Consider the following 17,144-nt stretch of genomic DNA (forward strand, 5'->3'; position numbering starts at 1 on the left):
CAGGAAGAATACAATATTTTCCTATAAACTTGTTTACCTTGAGCAAATTTACAGGATGTAAATATGTAAATACATCCCACGCAACTATTTTAAGCATGCCTTGGGGTATAGTACTGGGAGAATTAGAGAGGTGAACATGATCAGCTACTGCATAATAATATAATATATATATGTAACGGAAATAGCCGTATTAGTCCAGTTGCGATAGTGCAGAATAAATGAGTTCTTCAGTATTAGGTGATACCTTTTTTAGTTGGACTAACAATTTATGTCATCGGACAATATTGCCGACCTGAGGAAGAGAGGAGAACTCTCGAAAGCTTGTCCTATGACATAAATTGTTAGTCCAAATAAAAAAGTTATCACCTAATACTGAAGAACTCATTTATTCTGCACTATCTACACACACACACACACACACACACACACACACACACACACACACACACACACACACACACACACACACACACACACACACACACACACACACACACACACACACACACACACACACACACACACACACACATCTTTAAAACAGGCATTATGGGGGTTATTTATCAAGGTTTCCATGGTCAAGAAAAAAATCTCCATATTTATCACAGAATATTGCGACCAATAAGATTTTGTTCCTGGGAGACACTGATAAATCCCCCTGCATTTTTAAAGCAAGATGCTTAGTACCTCTCTACACTGCCAACCTCCCACAGCTCCTTCATCTCAGAGATATTAGACTGTCACCCAAAGGATTCTCCCCAGAGTTTTATGGAACCCACCCAAATAAAATTACTTTTGTGCTAAAATCGCCAACTTTTGGAGAACAAATTGTTCAAAGTAATTCTGCATAATTCAAACGTATGAATGTTTTGTAGGTCAAACTCATAAAACAGCATTAATACAGAGCCTGTAACAGACACGATAATGAATCATTGCAGCACAGGTACGTGTAATAAAACATGCGTGTCTCTGTTCCTATCTCCGTATCTCACATAGCTGTAACAGAAGCCAGGGAAGATGACGTTTTTCCGAATGCTATAGTTACACAATCCCACTGAATCACCACGGGCCAAACATAATTATTATACATATTACAAAAGTAACCTTTTTTCATATTCACTCTGATACCCAAAGGCAACATCCTATATTGTAATGTCTAATGTGATGAATCACCCATCGCAACAACGTAATAACTATTATAATACACAGGAAGGATCAGATGATAACTGGATCATAGGTTTACTAGTTCAGTACTAGCTATAATAAATACAAGAAACTGCCGTTGTACCCCTGTAACGCAGAGTGCAGAGGCACTATTATATGCTACATACATACTATCATCTAATCATTCCAGCACTACAAAACTGTTGAACCTCTTCATTGCTGGAGGGGGGTCTACTACGCCATGCACTGGGTGGTCATCCTATTGCATATGGATATAGCACATATCCCCCTCACTGCAACACAAAGCGAAAAGTCCCTGGCCTCCTTCGCAGCCAAGCAGTTAAGAAAAATAGCAACTTCTCAGCACAAAAATCCGATCAGACCCAAAGGGAGAATGTTCCCGTGACAATTATTCTATAAAAATGGACTGCATTTGTTATGGTCAGTTTCCCGTGAAATCCTATGCGCGTCCGATATGTATTCCCTAACTTTGGCTGTTTGACTATTGACTGCATCAGAAAAACTGTATAAAAAGAACACAGGAAAAGATTTCTAATGTGTTGCTGACCCCCTCAATACTGAGGACTCTGTGTATTAAGAGGTGCCTTGTGTGCTGATGCAGGCGCGCCAATAAATAGGCATTTTTTTTCCGCCCAAAACATAACATTTCTGAGCGTCGTTTCTAACATGTTACAATTTAGCGGATGCTGCGTTCGTATTCTGCGTTAAAAAAAACAAGACACCACCGTTAAGAGAAAACCAACGCAGAAAACCAACGCAGAAAACCAACGCAGAAAACCATCACGAAAAGAAAAGCAAGCCGCACATTATTTAATGGATAGACCGGCGCCAATGTGCAATATAACCCCGCCCCTAACTCCTCCCACTTGCCTCCTAAATCCTTCCGCTCGATGGAGGCAGACTCAGAAATACCTGGCACAACTTAGGCTGCGTCCATAGAAGGACCGAGAGCGCTGAGCCGTGCGGACGCTCCGCGCTGAGCCCCGTCATCCTCAATAATGATGTCTTGAGAGGGGCTCCCGTGAGCGTCCGCAGGCGTGCTGAGGCGCAGGGATTTTCAGCCGACATCAGAAATTGTATCTGAGCGCGCTGTCGGCTGAAAACCACCAATCACAGCGAAGCAGCATCACAATGTCGGCGCTGTGACGTTGACATCAGCGCTTCGCAGGCTATTGGCCCCATGGCGTCAGTGCTCCCGCCTCCCAATCGCGCACACTGGCTCGCCTGCAAGTCCATACAATCGCTCCTGATTGAGCAGGCGAGCCTCAGCGTCCGCGCGGAGGAGCGCTGTCGGTGCTTCTATAGACGCAGCCTTAGATTAATACATAGGCGTTGTCTGGCTCAGGTATATTTCAGCGCGAGTTGTAACAAAATAAATGATTTTGCACCAACATTTTGCCTTTGATAACACAAGAGATTCGCTTACAGTAACTAGATTTATTAAAACACTCAGAAAACGCTACTAATCTTACTCACAAAACCTGTAACATTTTACTTGTCTGAAAACCTGTGACACCTTCAAATACCCAAATCATAATAATCAAATTCCAAATAGGCAAAGTCATCAGAGCTTGCTGGTGGTTTCCCGGAAAAAGCCATTCCCACAGATCTGCATAGTGATCATCTAACTATTAATAAAACACAGTGCAGGCTCCGCTGCTAACACTGTAACAATGACACGAGCCAATAGAACAGCTACAAATTCTAACTCTGAGAAAATGATGCATTAAAACCCTTTAATCATATCTGTCAGAACTGATTGCCTGGCATTGTGTGGAGCAGTCAGCATGTAATTTTACACTTATATATGTGCATATTTAGGTTTTTGCGCCTTAATGTACAGAGCTTTGAAATGCAGTGTTTAGGAATAACATACTTTGCATATAAATTGTAAGCAGGAGATATGCTCGTGGAAAGCCAATGACAGAAAGCAGGCAGGAACATTCATTGAACTGTGTGGTTGTCCAATGGGCCCGTGAGGCTCTGCTGGACTTTATAGCACACATGGGGTTAATGTAGCAGTTCACATTACTCTAATTTTATTAATGTATTTATGCTTTGACCTTATTTAACCCTGTGAGTGCTGGAGGGGTAGCGGCACCAGTGTGTCACAGCCCCTTCCGGGACATTGCGATCATGTGACCGCTCCACGGAGCGATTACGCGATCACGACATCACCGATGATGGGAACGGAAGAGGTTATGTCATGTGGCATCCAAAGGGTTAAATATTACAAAACATAATAATACAGTATTGACGGAGCACACAAAATCCAAAAACAAATAAGAAAAAAATCAAAAACGTGGGGTTGGGGGGAGACTGAGCCTCTGATTGAGCCACCTATGCTGAAGCAGGGATATCCTGAAAACCTGACCTGTTGGGGGGCTTGAGGTCCGGAGTTGACCACACCTGTTCTAGGTGACTGTTGCGTTTAACTTGACTGACATACCATTATCAAGTGACGAATGTTCTGTTTTGACATCTGTTCCTACCTTCAAACCTAATCGTTTCCAGTTACAGATTGATTTGTTTCTTTTGAACGCATGTTAAATCTTAAATGTGTTTTTTTTTTTTGCACGAGATGCGAACGCGGCTGATTGTTCTCCACATGCAGATAACAAATACATGCCACTGACCCGGAATGCACCCGGAAATACGTTTTTTTAACATTTGAAAAAAATTAAAAAGACATTGATAAGAATTTTTAATTGCTTAAATTTAATGAAAGGGGAATGTTTCTTGCTACCAGCCACTCCCACATGGGATTACCAGAGGGAGGTTGATGGCACAATTACGTATGTATTGGACCAAGTGGATTGCTAAACATACAGCTATAGACCCAGTTAGCCCAGCATTGTACTTACTGGCTAAAGTGCATAAGACACTTGTAAATCCACCGGGACGGCCAATCATTGCAGAGCCGGGGTAGCCAACTCCAGTCCTCAAGGGCCACCATCCGGTCAGGTTTAAGGGTGGCTTAATCCATGGCTCAGTCAACAACCGAGCCACCTGTGCTCAAGCAGGGATATCCTTAATAACCTGACCTGTTCGTGACAATGGAGGACTGGATTTGGCTACCCCTGCTGCAGAAACAAATTCCTTTTTACACAACCATTATCCCAGTATGTGGATTTCTTTCTCCCAAAATCAGATTTTTTAAATACCTGCTAAGTTAAAAGATACTTCTGATTTGTTGACGAAGCTAGCTCAATGTTCTTCTGTCCCAGGCAATGACATTCTTGTCACTATGGAGGTAACATTCCTTTATACTAATATCCCCCTTCAGGGGGAGTATACATATAACTAGGACTCCTCTGTGAAAAAAGTCCCAATGACTTCTCTCCAGTTTCTTTTCTAATGAACCTGTTATAAGTAGTTCTATATAAGAACTACTTCAAATTTGAGAATCAGTTCTACTTACAGAGCCAAAGAACTGCCATGGGGAATAGCCTACGCCCAGCTTATGCAAACCTTTATATCAATGAATATGCATTTATGCACATTTTGGGTTCTTATTTTCAACAACATATCAAATTATATTTACGGTTCATTGATGATTTATTCTTTGGCATTGCTCTGAGCAGCTGGTGTCCTTTGTTGACCATTTGAATGCTTTACCAACTGCTATAAGGTTCCGTTTAGCATCTGTGATGTTGAAGTATTTGTTAAAGATCAGAGGGTACATACAGTACCACCTTAGTTTGTAAGAGTACTGATGGTAATAGGTTATTGCATGAGCATGCACAACATGTATCTCATTTACTCACATCTTTACCTTACTCACAGCTACTGAGATTTGAAAGAAAAGTTTCTGATCCGGAACAAAGACCAGAGTAAATTGGGAGATGTGGTGCCGCTTCCAAAATAAGGGTTATCGTCCTCATCATCTGGAACATTCGTAGACCCGTTTGCATCAGGATAAAACCATCATCGAGTAATAAAAACAAAGGGGAACAGATTGGTGTTCACCACTACCTTCTCTACTGCTAGTTCTCATTTGAAACATCTTATGCATAAACATTGGGGAATCCTGAGACATGACCCCGTTTTTGGGCGATGCCTTTTGGGAATTCCCCGTGTTTGCATTGCCCTACTATATCGCCAAGAATGATTAGCGCAGATTCACTGACATATGCTTCAGATCATTTTCTTTCCAAACCTAGAAAGTGGATGTTTTAAATGTCATGGATGTGCAATGTGTAATAGTTTGCCACAGATAGATACTCTTGCACATCCACACACTGGCAGATATTTTCAGATTCACACTCGCATTACATGTGATTCATCCGTTGTTCGTTTATGCGTTGAAATGCCCTCGTGGTTTATTTGACATCAGTAAGACTAACAGACCTCTCAAGAGGCGTTTTTCAGAGCACAAATCTAAAATCACTAAGGGAGAAGATTTGACTTATACAGCATTGTGTTAAGTTTAAACACAACCCTTCTGCTATACGGATCATTGGCATTGACTGGCTTCCTCCACTATTACTGTACCTAGTGGGGATAGAGATAATCGCCTCTTACAACGGTAGTGTTACGGGATCTATACGTTAGACACAATAACACCCTGGGGCCTTAATGATAACTTACATTTGGGTGTTTTTTTTAACCGTGCCGTTAATTACTCCTGAATATATACTTTTCAAAATGTTGATGTAGTTTACAGTTGATGTGCTAGTTTTATCCCATTGGAGTGTATACATATCCATACTATAATTTTTTTCTATTAATTGTTTGAGTATAATATACTGAATGTATGCTTCTTTTGAACTATTTACATTGGAAATAAGTATGTGTATATTGTTCTCCTTTGTGTGTAGATGTTTTCTTTTCTGTTAGCACTTAGGTATTTATGTTTTGGGGTTCAACCTTGTCTTTTTATTGTGGTGTTAATGGTGTTTTAGTTATTTACTAGGTTACTCTGCATTGGGAATATATGATTAATTGTGCTTTTGGTATTGTTTTTGTTGTTGCTGGTTGACTGGGTCCGGCGTATTTGGGGTCATGGTGGTGGACTTGGTGGCCGTGGATGAGTTGGGCACGTCGTGGTCAGTGTTGGTGTCACAAAACTTCTGCAATGCCGAATATGGCGTATCTGAGGCGTGGTTGGAGACTGTGGATGAATTTGCGGCACCGTCACGCAACTTACGGGACACAGGGCCCTATTTTTATTATTTGTGAGGGTAAAAATTGAGAATTCGCGACCATCTGATGAAGGTCCATGCTGGAACAAAACGTCAGTATTTTTAATATGCGGCTTAGCAAAGATGTTTAATATTTATATCCATGCGTCCAGCTTTCATCAATTTTTGCTCTGTCCACAGTGTTAAACCAGGCCATCCCTTGGCCCAGGAGGTAAACACTATTGTACCCCAAACGTTGTCCATCTCAGAATGACAAGAAAAAAAATAACCCCCAGCAGCAAACTTCTGACAAACCAATCAGAAAGAGTGACAGATGGCCACCATTTCTAACTGCTGCCCTCTGATAGCAGCAACTCACGCTAAGAAGCTGATACAGTCTCAACACATTGAAATCCACAGGCCCGATTATAACCACCAACACGTGTACTGAGATCAACCCAGACCCACACACGCTGTGATCTACTGTAACACTGCGGATATTGCAACCTTGTGCTCTTTGCTGGTCGGGTGCTACGGCCCTAATCGGGCAATAATAGATCTCAGGGAGGAGTGATGCACACGATAAGGAATTTACATCTGTGCCCAAGCTGCCACTTTTCTATGTCCACAAGTCTGAGGTGGCAAACATGAATGAGTGAAAGGTAAAAAACATGAACAGGTTTCTGTCATTTAAAGAAGGGAAAAAAAGTGTAACCCCTTCCTTTCCAGGGTGGCAGCAATTCATTGGGATTACAATTGCATTGCATTCCCCTGTGCCAGCAAAGAGTGTCGTTGTGTCGAAATGTTCAAACACGACAACACTACTTTTTAATGCACTTTGCACCAATATTCACAGGAATTACGTACAAAAACATTGTTTTCTGGTTTTGCCAGCGGGCATAATGATTAGAGAGGGAAGTCATTTAAAATGTAATATATACACACACACACACCGCAGGAAACCTTTAGATATTAATATAGTCTAAAGAATTGTAATATATTCTCTACCTCCAGATTTATAATGAAGAAAGATTTGACTGTGCAGAAACAGGGTGGGGGAAACAGCAGAGCCTCAGAGAATATTATTATATCATGAAGGTAACAGGAAGACTTTGATACGAAGCCAGGAATAAGACAGGTCAAATGCATCATGTCCACTAGGAGCACAGACTGGAATCAAAATTGGAACCATTCTAAAAGTTATTCCAACGTCATGAATTCCAGTAATTAGGTAAAGTGTGTCTTACTCGGCTGCGAAAAAAAATACAGATTTTATGTTGTCCAAATTATCTTTTTTTTTGTATCCTGGTCACATTATAACCTATCGCAGTAATTCTCTATCTTTGTGAAATATTGATATACAATTATTTGTCCTAAACCCTCCTTCACCAAAAATACCTTAATTAATAGCGAAGGACCACTATTTTTGGCAGCTGCTCATTATTTAAAAGATCTGTGTAGGTTTTCCAAAGAAACAAAAAGATGTAGGGCCAGTTCAAAAGTATTTTCTAGAAAAAAAAGTCACAAGACCCTTATTTTATAGGACTTGCAAAAATTATTTCACATCAACATTTCCCTGAAGGTAAATATGGCTATAGAAATTTACATTGACATTTAGTGCAGTTACCGGCTTTGGTCAGCTGTTAACTGCACTAAATCACAAATATGCAGGGCCCAATCGCCCGGGGTGAGTGCATTTTACCCGCTGGCGAGTTTTACCGGTGGCCGGGTGGTGTGGCGTCTCCTAGCATTCTCCTGCATCTCCCCCTGTAACTCCCGTGATGCCGCGTTGCCATAACGGAACACTACGTGACATCACATTGCCATGACAACTTGACGCGACGTAGCATCCCGTTGTCGTGGCAACGTTTGACGCCGCACAGCCTTTTTCACGGGAGTTGCCGGGGGAGACACTGGAGTTACATAGGGAGATGCAGGAGAATGCCGGGAGATGCCGCACCTACCCCGCCGCTGGTAAGACTGACCAGCGGGTAAAGTGGAGGAGGTGAGAGAGGGAGAGGGGTTACAGTCCGGAAAAGAAGTGTGAGTGCCTTTAGTCCAGGGGTGGGGAACGTCAGGCCCGAGGGCCGTATAAGGCCCCAGAAATCATTTGGTCTGGCCCTGCTAAGGCAACTGCTATAACCGGGGTCACGCTAATTTAAAAAAAAATGGCCGCCGAGCGCCTGATCGGGAGGAGGTGGTGTGAGGCGCCGGCAGCCCTACACGATCCCCAGCAGCCACTGTACTAGCCCCAGCAGCCACCGTACTTCCCCTGCACTCCCCCCGCAGTAGTCCCCGCACTACCAGAGGTAGGGGGGGGATCTGTGTGCCTGTCTGTGTCTGTATGGCCCGCGAACGATGTTATAAATATCCAAATGGCCCTTGGCAGAAAAAAAGGTTCCCCACCTCTGCTTTAGTACATAGGACAATAAGAAATTGCATATATTGAGTGTAGGTACCTGCTAAAGGGAGTACATCTTGACGAGGTTGGCGGCTTGAATCATGTTCTGATCAAAAGATGCAACCAAACGACTCATTTGTTACACAGACTTAGGTTCTAAATGTAAAAATGTCACTAGTATACAGTACTGTATTTGATAAAAAAGCTAATATTTACAACTGTCAGAATGTTTGTTATAATATTAATTACTTGAGATCAGTGGTCATTTTACCATTGATCCAGTCAGTGCTAAAGACAATTGCCAGGACGGCAGATTACTTGAAACTGATGGTTCTCCTTGGACCAGCATTTTTCAAGGTAGGATTGTTGGTATAACATAGAACAAGAGACAAAAAAGTCCAATGGTGTAGTACGTTTGGGAAATTTGGCAAAAGTGGAACAGTGACTGAAGAATATACACTCACAGAAGATGCCTCAGGATGATGGAAATATGATGTTCCCTAAAGGTGCTAGAGATTCAGTAAGAGTTCACAGTTACCTCTCAGATCCACATAAATGGGGGAGAAAGCAGAGAGAAACAGGACCGTACTATGTTTATTACAAAAAAACGTCTCTAATGCACGTCTCCTACATTTGCCCTCACAATTTCTGTGTCTTTGTTTTAAGCATGTAGAAATATATTTTGATAGAAAAACCACTATCTCCACTCTCTTTGTAGTGACTTCTCACTAGAACTTGGCTCTCTTTCTTTGGGAATAGTCACCATATAAGCATTAAGAGAGAGTATAAACAGTGATATCGATGAAAAACAGTAGGAATCAAACTCACGAATTCCCAAATCTTTGAGAGCTTGGTATTATGCTCCAAACCACAGCATTCAGCGCTGAGTTATGTGGTGCTTCCGGTGGGGGTCGGCTGATGTCTCTCTCCTCTACTCCTCTGCTCCCTCGCGTCTAGGTCCTGTCTGCCCAATTACATCACGGAATCTCCACGGTGACTCAAGCTAGCGTCTGCAATCTTCTATTAGGCTTCACCCGATGCATTTCACAACTTCCGGTTGCTTCCTCAGAATATTTGTGATAATATCAATTCTTTGAGGTCAGTGGTCATTTTACCATTGATCCGGTGAGTGCTAAAGTCAGTGGCCAGCTCATCAGTCTTCTTTGGCAGATTGCCTCTTTAAACACCGTTTGCCCTGGTCCATAACCGTGGCCACCTCTGATAGGTTTGGAACGTTCACCAGGACTGGTTTCTCTCTCAATAGAATAACAGGGATACAAGAAGGCTTTGAGAAAGCAGCAACCTTAAATAAATTGCCCTGCCCAGCCAACACAGGTTACCAACGCTACGTCACCACAGCGTCACCTCTGCCAATGAAGTGTATCCAGACCTATTGACTTTCCTGTCTATAGACTCTGGCAGTGTCTGTCCCACGCTCACCCGTCTTCATTTCCATATATATGAAATTCCAGGATCCACCTGCAGCATCTGCCCGCCCTCGCCCGGTGAGACCTACGCCGACTCAAATCACTGCAGCCCTGTGTGGATAATCATCCCAGCAAGCAGTGGCTGAATGGAAATCCGACTTGATTGGTGTAAAATGCGGCCGACCGAGAGTCCACATCGCCGTCAGCGCAGACTGCAAAGCAGCCAGACGAAAAGTTTTAACCTCCTCAGTGCTGGAAGTGTTGCAGCTGTGGATTGTCCCTCCAAAAATGATTTTGATAAATGAGGCCATGGTGATATTGTCAGAACCGTCTTGAAGTGTATAACTTAATTAATGTCACTCAGTGATCTCTTTATAGAGAGCTGGCTTCCTTTCTCTGCCTCTCCCTTCTCACTGAGTGTAAAAGCAGAGCCAGTATCGCAGGGGTGGCCAACTCCAGTCCTCAAGGGCCACCAACAGGTCAGGTTTTAAGGATATCCCTGCTTCAGCCCAGGTGGCTCAACCATTGACTGAGCCACCTGTGCTGGAGCAGGAATATCCTTAAACCCTGTTGGTGGCCCGTGAGGACTGCAGTATAAGATGGTCGGTCAACAGCCTAAATAGCCAAGCTGTCCCCAGACCAGGACATGTTACTGTCCCAACAAGTTGGAATGGGATATTCATTATAAATGTATGCACAGCAGGCAACCACAACTGTTAAAAGCACTGTAGGAAATATCATGGATCATATACAGCACCTAGTGCTTTTAGTAAAGATTAACATGCAACAGGAATACTGTATATTCTTACTGTAGAAATGCAGCATTAAGGCAGCAATCTATAGCTTTTTTTTTTAAATTGGATTGAAGCAGATGTCTCCGGTGCTGAACCCCAGTCATTTCAGCTCAGCCCCCCTACCCCCTGCTTCCGGAGACACTTACTCCCGTAGGGAGCGCCGGTACCTGTGCTCGGCTTGCAGGGTTCGCGGTAATGGCGGAGTTTCAAAGCTCCGGCGCTCTGCAGGCCAATAGGAAGACGGAATGCCTTCCGTGTCGGCTTCCTATTGGTCCATGTGATGCGGAAGCTTTAAACACCAGCTAGCCCAGCGAGAGCTGCTACAGGCACCCCCTATGGAGGCATGTATCTCCAGAAGCAGGGCCCCCCTGGAGCTGAAATTAATGGGGTTCAGCTCCGGAGACCCGCTGCTTCAATCCTATGTTAAAAAATGTAAAAAATAAAAACAGCTCCTTTAATTCCAGTTGCAGTGATCAAGGCTGCGTTATACAGCAGACATTTTTTTTTGTTTTTAATTGCAATTTAACTTCCAAAGGGATTATCTTTTTCCAATGGATAAAAAAAGGGGGGTTTTAAAGCGGCAGTGCCACCTACAGAAGGATGAAAGTGAACTAAGGACAGTGGCGTTAAATAATCACCCATAAATAAATGTGGCGGATTGACACCTTAAAAAAAATAAAACAAAAAATAAAAGGGACAAGTAGAAGTATTTTTAAATGATATTTACATGATTCACATTTCCATGGTAAACAAGTGGTTTTACGATCTTTCGCAAATGATCTGATTACTGAAAGGCATTATATATTCATTAACAGAAGTTAGCTTAGTTCTTTTGTTTACAAAGTAATTATGGTGCTCTCATTAGTCAGATACAGGCAAATACAGTACACATATGTAGGTGTTAGGCTTGGTGTCTGTGTTCCCCACAAAATGCGAATCATATTCATTTGTAACAAGATATAAGTAGGACAGTTACTGTACTTTAAGGGTGATTACATCTCTCTAAAGAAACTAATTACACTGAATTTATCAAAATAATAAATAAACTTAGCTGCTAGTTTTAACTGCCCCTGTAAACCCGGGTCAGGTTTTTATGCCACCAAAATGTATGAACAATAAGATTTTCCGTGAGATCTGCTTTCAATTAATCTTTAGCCAAATGATAGACACTCACCAAAGACTGCGTTATCCAGAAGATTTTCGTTTAAAGCCTTTTTATTTTTTTTAGGAACGTATATTTTCTGCTGCGTGGAATGGAACAGATTGTCGCTTTAATTAAAGCACATTTGTTTCCATGTTTCTGGCTGGAAACCTGCAGTTTCAGTCCCTCTGAGGGTACAATGTAGGGCAGTTCTCAGCAAAATCTTTAACTCTGAAGCAAAGCAAATTCTGCATGTCTCAGCCAGTCAGAGAAATTCTCTGAATGACAAGTGAGAGAGATGTCTTAAAGGTGTAATCCTGTAAACAAATCCCTGTGATTAAGGCTGCCTTTCCTGTTCTGGAAAGTATTTTACTTCTATTCTTTTGGATCTGAGCTTCACAGCACATTCAATAAAAGCCAACATTTATTTCTGGTCATAAACCATAAATCCACTTAAAATGCAGTTCAACAAGTTTTTAACACACTTAACAGTGAAACTCGAGTGAAATGACACACCATACCACCACTTAATAAATAATACTTTGACCAACTCCAAAAATAAAACTCTAAACTCAATGTATTCTGGATCCCAGCTCACTTGTAGCAGGTGAGAAGATCAATGTAGCATAAACTCACCCCCTTTTTAAAGCACACAAAGTCCTTCTATTTTCTTCAACTTTATTGAGTGGGGTTAACAGAAATATAAAAGTACTTGCATGTAGTTTGTGGTAGGAAATGTCTCTTGTGAGGAGAAGTATCCTATTGAAAGGTAGTGGCTTTTTTTTATCAGGGGAAGGTAAATAGGAATCCCTTTCTAAGGGAGCAGTGGAAGATGTCTCTACTCACTGGCTGCTGTTGAAAAGAGAGAGCACACTTTCCTTTCCAGACAGAAACAAGCCAAGGGGCATAACAGTATACAGATAAGGGCAGGGGGAGAAGGCTAAACCAATCTCAAACTATGAGCATTGGAGGTTGCCAGGGCAAGTGACTAGTTGCTTGTGGAAAAGGTGAAATGTAACAACTATGTTGCAATTAACACAGCAGCACTGACTGCTTGAACAGGGCAGCCTGAGAGCAGAAAAAGTATACAGAAAATAAACAATCCTGTTCCAGGACACAAGGCAACATTTATATTTCAATATTCTTTAGAAAAAAAATATATATATATATATATATATAAAGTTAAAAAAAAAAAAGAATCTATCTCTGTGATGATGGAGTATTACAAGGAAAGTATTATGCATGAATTAGTCTGTAGTATAGAGCTTTGCACTCCCAAATAGCGCTATAGACGTATATTATATTATAATTACCAGTCTCAAACCTCTCCTTAGGGAACTCCAGTCAGACCAGATTACAAATCAACAATGCATTACCAAGCACTTATATGTGAATGTGTCATTAGCTGTTTAACTCCCACACATGTGCTGACCAGGGTATACAAACGCTAACAGTTACAACCACAAAGCAATATCCAACTCATACTGCCCATGTCTACTGGAATGACCAAGAGATTATCAATAAAACGGACAAATTGGCCAATCTCCCACAATTCCACTGGGTCAATTTTCCTTCCTTAAAGCTGCAGACCATGCAATATCCTACAAGTGTGTGTTTTTTTTAAATTAATCAGTTCTGTACTATGAGAAAATAATTGTAGTATTTTTTTAAACAACTCTGAATGACATTTTTAATGTATTATAATGTAACAAGCATTTTTGTTTCCATAGCAACCATTTACAAAGTCAAATCCCCTTCCTCTTCTGAAACAGGCTTTGGCACAGCCCTTTTTGAGCTCTGCCCTCTCTCTAGCAGTACACCAAATTGTATTTCGTGACTGCCTGGTCACATGATCTTCCCCACGGAACATTGCATCTTTGGTACTCTTCTGCTGCACTAACAGCCATTTAGTGAACCCCAGAGCTGAATATTCACAGATTAATCACAGGAGAACGTATCGATCGGCAACTTAGCCAATTACTTATCATTGTGTGGATTGTATTGATGCCCATATTAAAGGGGGGGAGAGGGCGGCAGCTTGGACTGCTGCTTTAAGTCTTGTCTGCAACTCTTTCTATATTCAGCCCTTCTGCTTGGAGATTGGGGTCACATGATGCCGTAGCTGGAAGTGAGCTGACCACGCTCTGCGGCCGATGTCAGGTGACTCTGACAGTCTCTCTGTGTCTGTGCTGAATACAGGAGGAAGTGACATGGACTAGAGCTGAGGCAGGAAAAGATCCTAACCACGGGCAACGGAAAGTGCGGAGTTAGGACAGGACATAGGGTCATATTTACCTTATGGCCCTTTCAAGTGAATGGGCGATAAAGAGCCCTGTTTGCTAAGCAGCGTTTCCCAGTAAGACACCACCACAGGGCCATGTTTACCAAGAAGCTCTACTCCATAAGGCACCCTAAAGCCCATTCATTTCAATGGCTGTTACGGGCATATTACACTAAGCGGCGCCAGAAGGTGTCTTATTGAGTAGCTCCTTATGGCCCATAAGGCCCGTAAGATAGAGCACGCGCGCGCCACTTATAGTTGGCTGTGGATAGCCAGCCGTCCTATACTAGGGCCGTGCGCGCGTGTGTGTATGTGTGTGTGTGTGTGCGCAATGTTAATAAATGATTTATTCTTACACAACGTGTCTTTTTTTAATTTTTAAAATATATAATAAATTAATAACTCACACAATCTACACACACACACACACACACACACACACATATACATATACATACACATACACACACACACACATATAACAGTGGTTGACAAATCACCAAAAAATCTACTCGCCACACAAAAAAATCTACTCGCCACCTAGTACCAAACGTGTGCTGCTTGGGCCAATATTTACTCGCCCGGGGGTTAAATCCACTCGCCCGGGGCGAGCAAATGTATAGGTTTGTCGAACACTACATATACATATACATATACATACACATACACACACACACACACATATACATATACATACACACATATACATATACATACACATACACACACACACACATATACATATACATACACACACACATATACATACACATACACACACACACACATATACATACACATACACACACACACACACACACACACACACACACACACACACACACACACACACACACACACACACACACACACACACACACATATATACATACACATACACACACACATATACATATACATACACACACACACATATACATACACATACATACACACACATATACATATACATACACACACACGCACATATACATATACATACACATGCACACACACACACACACATATTTTTACACACACATATACAAACATACACACACACAAATATATATACAAACACACAGACCACTGCAAACCTGTCGCTCCCGGCAGCACAGACCGTACACACAAAAAGTGTGCGTCACGTGCACGTGCGTTCGCACAGGCGCGCGCGCCCGCACCTACTATAGAACAAGCCTAAGACGAGAGAAAGAAAAGTGAGGCAAAAAGAAGAAGAAAAGTGGCACAAAAGCAGAGGGAATATAGAAAGCGTAATAAATGTATTAAGAGATGGCCGAATGCTTGTTGTTTTCTTGCGGTGTCGCTCCTTTCCTTACTGTTGGTTCCTGGTGTCCAGCACGGACCGGGTTAACCCTACCACTGTTCGATCATCCACATATTAAAACAAAATTAGAAAGCCACCCCTCTAATTAGTATAATGTCCAGGAAATGTATTTTTAAATGTTGGCCAGTATGACCCCAAGTTCTTTTATAGAAAAGGGGATCAAAGACCTTGGCCAAACGTTATACACAGTGGTATCCTTAGGAAGGGAAACATATCCGTACAACAGATGCCTTCACAATAGGGTTTGATCATCACACTTCAGGACAGGAACAATCATCGTTTCAGGTTACAACCTTTGTCCTCAAAACACTTTGTACAGAAAATCCATTTACCTTTGCCCACTTAATACAAAGGCATTGATCTAGAAACAGGGGGGAGGGGGATCTATTGTTGTTATAAGCAGGTGAGATGGTTTCTCAGACAGTGTTTGCAATATCATGCATTAAAAAAATGGAGTATCTCTGCCCTATTCCCCTACCCTCATTAAGCAGCAGTGCCCCCGGTACCCCTGAAGCTTGGTAGTAAACAGTAGGTTTGTAATTCCAGGACAAATAACATTAGAAATAAACTGAACAAGAGCAGATGTTACAGATGCTGAGTGTCTGATTGAACAATTGCTATGATCTATTCTGTGTCACCTGTTACACTGACAATGTCAATCACTGTAACTATGAGCTGCTGGCTGCTCCGGCCCTGAAGAGGTCTGAGGAATGGGCGTATATTTGGCCTGTGCGCTTACAATTTGTGAAATCCACAATACGATAGGGAGGTGTGTTAAACCAGGGGTGTCAAACGCAGTCCTCAAGGGCTACCAACAGGCCAGGTTTTACGGCTAAGCCACCTATGCTGAAGCAAGGATATCCATAAAACCTGGCCTGTTGGTGGCCCTTGAGGACTGAGTTTGACACCCCTATGTTAAACTATGCATAAACAGGAGGGCTCCAGTCATGCGGCGGGTTCCGTTCTAAGGACCCGCCGCAAAGCGAAAATCGCCGAAAAACCAGAACCGGCGATATTCGTTATGTGCGCAGACCGGCAATGCGCCGTTCTATGCATGCGCAACATCAGCAAAAAAAAACATTCTGCGCATGTGCGACCCCAGACCGGCCCGTTCTACGCATGCGCAACCCCGGACCGGCCTGTTCTGCGCATGCGCAGACACGGTGGCCCCCTTCTCGGTACCGCCGTATCGCCGAAAAGCGGGGCGCCGAGAAGCAAGGCCTTGCTGTATTATAATTGAATTAAAACATTTTGCATAAACATGTACAGGTGAAGATCTGCGTCAAATTAAAAAATAATTGGTTTACAAATTTCTTTCAAGTGACTCAGCTGCACGCAGAAATTTACCCCGGAAAGTGCATCTTATCGAAGCAAACTTCTTGTCTTCAAAGAGATGTCAAAGCAAAAAAAGTCTTATCTCGTATGGGATCTAGTATTAAACCAGTGG

General features: G+C 42.3%; 1 protein-coding gene across 4 annotated transcripts in view; it reads right to left on the reverse strand.

The window, feature by feature from the left end:
- B4GALT2 (beta-1,4-galactosyltransferase 2) overlaps window positions 1-17,144 on the reverse strand; it is a 102,229-nt gene that overhangs the window by 77,881 nt on the left and 7,204 nt on the right. The window contains exon 1 of one of the 4 annotated variants that reach the window (XM_075616219.1): window positions 12,105-12,239. The exons of the other annotated variants lie outside the window; for them this stretch is intronic. The gene's annotated coding sequence lies outside the window, so the exon portion shown is untranslated. Of the gene's footprint in view, window positions 1-12,104; window positions 12,240-17,144 lie in introns of those variants that run through there. 4 annotated transcript variants of the gene reach the window in all.

This window comes from Ascaphus truei, chromosome 10, assembly GCF_040206685.1.
Source record: "Ascaphus truei isolate aAscTru1 chromosome 10, aAscTru1.hap1, whole genome shotgun sequence".
In the NCBI taxonomy this organism is placed as follows: Eukaryota; Metazoa; Chordata; class Amphibia; order Anura; family Ascaphidae; genus Ascaphus; species Ascaphus truei.